Source organism: Chionomys nivalis, chromosome 1 (assembly GCF_950005125.1).
Source record: "Chionomys nivalis chromosome 1, mChiNiv1.1, whole genome shotgun sequence".
Lineage (NCBI taxonomy): Eukaryota > Metazoa > Chordata > Mammalia > Rodentia > Cricetidae > Chionomys > Chionomys nivalis.
In genome coordinates this window covers 138,321,512-138,328,462 of record NC_080086.1, presented here as the reverse complement: position 1 = coordinate 138,328,462, position 6,951 = coordinate 138,321,512, and the positions used below count along the sequence as shown (strand labels likewise).

Below are 6,951 nucleotides of genomic sequence, written 5' to 3'. Positions count from 1 at the left end.
TTTTACAGAAAAACAAACAAACAAAAAAAACAAAAAAAAAAAAAAAAACGAGGCGCGAGGGATATCTCTCACTCAAAAGTATTACAACCCACGAGTGGAGACAGGCCCAGGTCAGACTCCTCCTGATCGCTCCCCAACCTTCCCGAAACGATAAAGAACAGCGAGAGGGTGCAGGTCCTGCGGCCCGCCTGGCGGCACCCTGGGATTCAAGGCTTCCTGGCATCGGGCAGAGGACCGCCCCGAGGGGAGGGTCCCTGCGGGGAAGAGTTCGGGCCTCCTTTCTCACACTTCCTTAGGACACCGGCTCCGGTGCGCCTGCAGCCGGTAGAGGGCGCGGGGCGGCTCCACGCTGAGCGGGGCCAGTGGGGTCGCGCTGCCCGGGGCGCGCCGTCGGAGCCGGAGGGCAGCGGGGCTCGGGCCGGGCCCGCAGAGGGGGCAGGGGCGAGGGCGGGGCCGCGAGTGGGTGGGGCGGGGCGCGAGGGCGGGGCGCTGCGGGCGGGGCCCGGGGGGCGGGGCCGCGAGCGGGGGGCGGCGGCGGCGGCGGCGGCCGTGGAGGAGGAGAACATGGCGGCCGCGGAGAGCGGCTGAAATGCCTGTTCTTCAGGCCGGGCGAGCGGGAGACTGACGCGATTCACCTCGTCCTGTCGTCCGTCGGTTAGAGCGCGGCCTCAAGCGCCTCGGTTGCAGTTCGCCGCCGTTCCCTCAGGCACAGCCTGCGCCGGGGTGGTTCTGCATCCCCCTGAAGTAGGGGGGGACTCCTGCTCCGGAGGAGGGGGCCGGAGAGCCGCTGCGGCGGCGGGCGGGCCGCCTGGGCCCCGGGGACGGGTGCCCGGCCGGAGGAGCGGCGGAGTCCACGGCGGCGCCGCCACAGTCGCGAGCGAGCGCGGCGCCAGGGAGCACGGCCCTAAGGCGGCGGCGGAGGCAGGTGAGTGGCAGTGGCGGCGGCGGCGGCGGCGGGAGCCTCGCGGTGGGTGCAGCTGTCACGAGCCGCGCGGCCGCGGCGGCCCTAGGGGGCGGGGAGCAGCTGGCGCCCTCCGCCCGGGTTCTCCTTTCTCTGGGACCCATCTCCCGCTGCCACTTTTCCCCGAGTTCCCCTGCTGGCCTGGCGCGGCTGCAGGGGGCGGAGGTCGCAGCTGTCACGGCACCAGCTGGGGGCTGCTCCCGGGCGGGCTGGCGGGCGGGCGACGCGCTGCAGAGCGCCGTCCCTGCGGCGCACTCCAGTTGCCCTAGTTAGTAGCGGAGTGCGAGCATCCGCGGAGGGCGCGCGACCGCGGGCCGGGTGGGGAGCGGGCGCCCCGAGCCGCCGCCGAAAGGGGGAGCCGGAAGTAGGCGCGGGCGCCCCTCGGCCCCGACCAGCAAGCACGGTGACCTTGGCCAGCCCGTCAGCCTCTCTGAGTCTTGTTCGCCCCAGGACAGAGAAATGGGGGCGACCTAGGCATGCCTTTCTGCGCGTGCAGCTTTCGACGGCCCCTTTGCCTAGCGCGACTGCACTTGCCTTTTTCCCCCTGGAACTAGGGCTTCCGAGGTAGGAATGGGCGGATAAAGGAAATTTTCTTCTTGAGGCTGGGATTTGGTCCTGCCGAAAGGACCTAGAAGGGGAACGAACACACGTTAGCCAAACGATTGGGGGTAGATCTGGTTAGTGGTCAGTGATGGAACTTGAGCTCTCCATAGTTGCTTGGAAGAGACTCAGAAAAACTGGACACCGGGGTCCCCAGTCCTTACCACTCCTCTGCGGTGACTCGATTTTATTTTATTTGTATATGCATTTTTTAAAATCAGTCACTACTATGGGCCAGACACCCTCTAGTCTGACAATGATAGAGGGAAGCAGAGGGATTGACAATACACCCATGTGTGACTAGCCGAGGTGCTGTGGCCAAAGAGTTTGATAGGGAGGAAAACTTTAAGCTGGGGAGTTATCTGTTAACCTCTCTGGCTTGGCTGTCGTCGTTCCTTATAGAGACACTCTAGAGGCAAGGCGGTGTCCTTGTGGAAAAGGTGACTCCCCCCCCCCCCCCTTTGTCTTTTGAAACATTAAGTTTTTCATGTGAAGGATGATGTTGGCCGGTCAGGACTTCGTGGGTGAATCGCAGCCCCAGCACCCTGTGTGACTGACAAAAGGAATCTCTGGTGATGATTTGTGAGGCGTGATGCTTCCACTTCAACCATGAAGAAATCGTTTTAAGTGTCTGCAAGACAGGGCTGCAGTGAAGCCTAGGTTATTTTGTAGATTCCTAGGAGTGGAATTCAAGGGTTAAATTTGTTTGAGATTTGCTTCCTCTTCTGGAATTGGTTGGAGGTTAGTCTTGGAGAGAAAAAAAAAAAGTTGGCCAAAGGGGCCTCTCCTCCAGCTTCACAGAAGCTATGATGTAGTAGGAAGGGGTCGGATTTCTTCACGTTGGGAATAAGGTGAAAAGAAAGGATTTGCGTATTTGCCTGGGTCTTTGGCTCTCGAGCTAGAAATAGTTTTGGGTTAAAGGTAGCCGTGGGATTTGATTCAGTTTCATAAATGGGCATTCCCCAGTTAATTTGTCGTAAAGTAGGTAAAGTGGAAGCGCTTCTACTTCTCCTCCCGTGCTTTGCAGAAAGGTCCGAGTTGCTTCTGTGACCTGAAGTTGGAAAGATTTTTCTCTCCATTTCTTATTCAGACTTCAGGAGTTTGGAGAGGAGAGAGAGAGAGAGGCCCGTAACTTGTAAGCATTGGTATTTGGTTTGATTTTTGCAGACATTTTACGTTAATCTATTAGACATATTTAATCCACACTGAACTTTGGTTTATAGATGCTAAGCTTGAATTTTTACATAATTTACAGTTAATCTCTTCCTTATTTCTGAGAAAATTTATAGGACTATGTCTATAAAATTGCTTTTTTATGTGTGGTTTAAGCCAAGGGAATGTTTTTAGAGCTACAATTTTGGGTAAGCGGTTTTACTGAAAGAAAAAAAGAAAAACTCTATGGAATTAATGATGATTGTTCACTTTAACTGGGGTTATATAGACAATGCATTTTTTCTCCTTCTTTCTGCCAACATTTGTTTTCATTTCTCCCTCAATTCCAGGATTTCATTTCTAGAAATCTGGGCTGGAAACAGAAGCAGCAGTTTGTATAATCCCAAGAACTTGCTTGTGCCAGGAAGCTGTGAGGGCACCATGAAGTAGGTGCTATGTAAAGATTTGGTTGGTTGACTGCTTCAGGAGTCCAGGGCCACTCTGTATTTTTGCTAAATTTCTCGTTTTCTGCAGATGTGTTGAGCTTTTGGTGGGCAGAGGATTAGGTTGCTATGGTGCTGACTGGTGTATACTGTGAAAATGCTGGCAAAACTTCATGCTTCTAACTCTATAGGGAAGGATGGTAAACAAGTCTAAATAACTTAACTATGCTGTTCCCAGGATGGAATGTTCTCTGCATGTCCTCCTGATCCTGCTAATCCTGAGAGCCATCTTCACCAGGACTAAATGTTGAGTGAGTGAGTGCTGAGGGTGCTGGAGAGGTGCTGAAAGGCGGAGTCGGGGAGATACAATGTCGGACATCTCTGGAAAAATCCTTTCTCCAGTCAGATTGTATTCCGGGTTGCAGTTCTAATAGTTTCCGAAGGATATTTAGCTCTCCTTGTTCAATTGTCATCAGTTTCCCACGCCTTTTCTTGGGGCAACCCTGCCTCTGTTCTTGTTTCTGTTTGCTCCAGAATTTTTAAGGAGTCCAGTTGTTGGATGTTGTGCTGCGTGTTTTCCAGAGCTTAAGCTGTGGCCATCTTAGGTTTCAGGACGAGTGTGAAAGGTCAGCCTGGGCACATGAGACTCAGTAGAATCTCTAAGTGATGGGGAGAGGAGATCCCTAGGATGCTTATTATTGTCTTGGCATTGATAGCACAGTCATTCTCAGGGGCCAGCTATCACTTTTCTGGCAGAGGTCCACAGTCCTGGTGGTGGTGCTTTTCTACATCCCCTGCAAATGCTAGCTGCTGAGATGGGCTCGCGATCCGATAAAACACTCGCGTTTCAGGAGTCGGACACAGAGCCCTGAACCAGGTCTGGGTTACAGAACTGTACAGAATTGTCTCTGCTTTTATAATGCTCCTCGTTTGTATAGACCAGACCATAGGAATGAAGTTCTTTATTGCTTCTGTCACGTTAACCAATCAGTCACCCTTTTCTCACTGACCATTGAGGATAGGTCTTGTGATCTCTGATTTTTTTCTTACTCTTGGAAGTGATGTTGAGGCATTTTTAGTTAGACTGTGTGCCTATTCCTTATTATATGGTGTTGGGTCGTAAACCGGCCTTGTGCCAGCTGGGTACTATTATTAGTTACCTAATTTAAGGATATACAACTTTTTTCCCCCATAACCTAATATAGTTTTGGAAATGGTTTGTGAGTGTGTGGTATTTGAGTTAGTACAGAGCATAGAAATAATTATCTTATACTATCACTGGACATATAGCGTAATCCAGGAAGCCATTATTAAACACTGATGTGAGTGTGTAAATCTTGTTCTGCTAGTGTGAGTAAAGGAGGTGGCATCTCCGTTTCCTCCCTGAACCCACCCATGGCAGAGTGTTTTTATTTACTTTCTTGTTTATTTTGTGATAAGGAATGGTAAACCCAGGATTTTCTCAATGCTAGGCAAACCACCTTCCACTCAGCTAAGCCCCCAATTCTTTCTCATCTTGACTGAGGCATTTGTGCTGAGTTGCCGAGACTGGTTTCAAACTTTGAATCCTCCTGCCTCAGCCTTGTAGTATTGGTATTATAGAGGTGTATCAGTGTGCTCAGCTCACAGAACAGTACTTCCGAGAGTCTTTGAAGTGACAGGCTTTCTTAGTGTACTCGTCATATTTAATGATAAGTGGCTTATACCAAAATAGATGCGGTCATTCTGTAAAGTGTTTGGGAAGAAGAAATTAATCAGTCTAGTTATGCTCACCTTAGTTATAATCTGCCCTGTTGCCCCCACATACCATATTTCTGTGAGGAAGGGGGGTATTGATATTATTGAGTGGCCTTGAGTCCTGCTGCTAGGAACAGAGATCAAACTGATAAAAACAGGTGCAAGAATAGAGGTGTAATCCCACCAGCAGAGTCAGAATCCTATTAACGGCAGATTATCCAATGTTCCCACAGTGATGCCTTCAACAACATTTATTTATTTTCGTGTGTGTGTGTGTGGTCACATTCATGCTGTGGCAAACATGTTTTAAGTCAGAGGACAACTTTTGGGAGTCAGTTCTGTCCTACCATGTGAGTCTCGGAGATTGAACCCAGGTCATCAGCCTTTTCAGCAAGCACCTTTACCCACCAAAATTTCTCACCAAAAGCCCTGCTGCTTTCTTTTTAATCCTTTGTGTGTGTGTGTAGCTTTTCACCCATTGGTTTGTAACTTTGAGACAATTTTAAAGGTTGTTTTAGAAGTCGAACTTTGACTCTAGTCAGAGGCGGGGTTGGCTCATGGCTCTTCCAGATTCCTAGTTCATGTACCCTTAGGTATCTAACTAAATTAAACCCTAGGTTTTCATATTTAAAAATGGAAAAATGTACTTATATCATTGTGCTTTTAAAAATTAAGCTCCGTAGCATTGTTCAGCTATGATCTGGCAGGTAATAAAGCATTAACACTAGCTGGCAAATGGACATTCCACTCCTAACCCATCACTGTGTCTGATTCTTTTCTTCATACTTTTTTTTTTGTGACTATTCTTTTTTTGTTGTTGAATAATCTGGTCCCTGGTCATTTGGATGTGGAGTAATAGGAGTCACTGTGAGGGTCCGAGTGAACTGTTGGTCAGATTTCACTTTTCCTTTTGTGCTACAGTTCTAATCTGCAGATTTAGAGCTGTTTGCCTGCATGCATTTGCTTCTCTAATTTATTCTACACATAGCTACTGAAAGAAAAAACCCTTTCTAAATGTCATTTGATGTTTTTAGTGAAGATTCTACAAATTTATCAAACCCTAAGACATTTAAATGGAGTCTCTTACTTCCCATTCCAGAAAATTTGCTGTAGACAGCATGCAGAAATGCTTTATAACTGTGTACATGCTGCATGAGTGAAGACAGTGTCAGACTCTTCCAGAGTCTGGTTCAAGGTTATAGAAAGACCTGATTTTAAACATAGTCATCCAGAGGCATCTTGCTTCTGAGCTTCCGTGTTTCATGTTTTCTTTACTTAAATTGTCTTTCCTTTTCTTTTATGTTCTCATGATCTTCAGAAACAATGTCAAAGCCGGCATATTCTGCAGTTGATTTCCACTCCCTTAGCCTCAGTGACTGTTCTATACACTCCATCCTTTCTTTTCCTGCCTCTCTCCACCTCCTTCATTCCCTCTTAATTGCTCTGGTAAATCCTTGAGGTTGAATGAACCACAGCACTCAGAGTAGAAGATACTTAAGGGTTATTTAGAATAACCTCCTTAATATTATAGAGGAGATGACTAAGACCAGGCCCCAGCTTTTGGCTACTGAGATTTAGAATTTTAGGAATTCTAGTAAACTTTGAAGTCATCTATGAGGTAAGGAAGGAAGGAATATAGTTTGCCCACTGTTATTCTTGTACCAGCCAGCCATTTATAGAGAATATTCAAAAGGGCTTAGTGGCAGAGTGCTTGTCTAGCTTACATGGGACCTATGTCCACTCCCCATTACTGGTGGGGGTGAAAAGGGAAAATAAAAAGAATTGTTTCTGTATTGACTATGTGCAGATTTTTCTTGCCATTATTCCCTAAATAATACAGTATGATCAAATTTAAAAGCCTTGATATTGTATAGGGTTCTATAAGTAATCTAGTAGTGCTTTAAAGAGAATAGGGTTGAGTAGAGGTTACATGGAAGCATTGTGCCGTTTTATAGATGGCACTTGAACATGGATTTTGGTATCTCGACAGGTTTCTGGATTCAGTCTCTCACAAATATTGAGAGTCAAATTAATTTTAACCAGGAAGTAATTAATACC

At 48.1% G+C, this 6,951-nt stretch overlaps 1 protein-coding gene across 6 annotated transcripts in view; it reads left to right on the top strand.

Moving 5' to 3' along the window:
- Positions 1-547: 547 nt before the first annotated feature.
- Positions 548-6,951, top strand: part of Ncoa1 (nuclear receptor coactivator 1) — a 219,073-nt gene continuing 212,669 nt past the window's right edge. For 5 of the 6 annotated variants that reach the window (XM_057758898.1, XM_057758975.1, XM_057758721.1 and 2 more), the window contains exon 1: positions 548-925. The gene's annotated coding sequence lies outside the window, so the exon portion shown is untranslated. Of the gene's footprint in view, positions 926-1,428; positions 1,526-6,951 lie in introns of those variants that run through there. The other variant, XM_057758796.1, reaches the window with a different exon arrangement.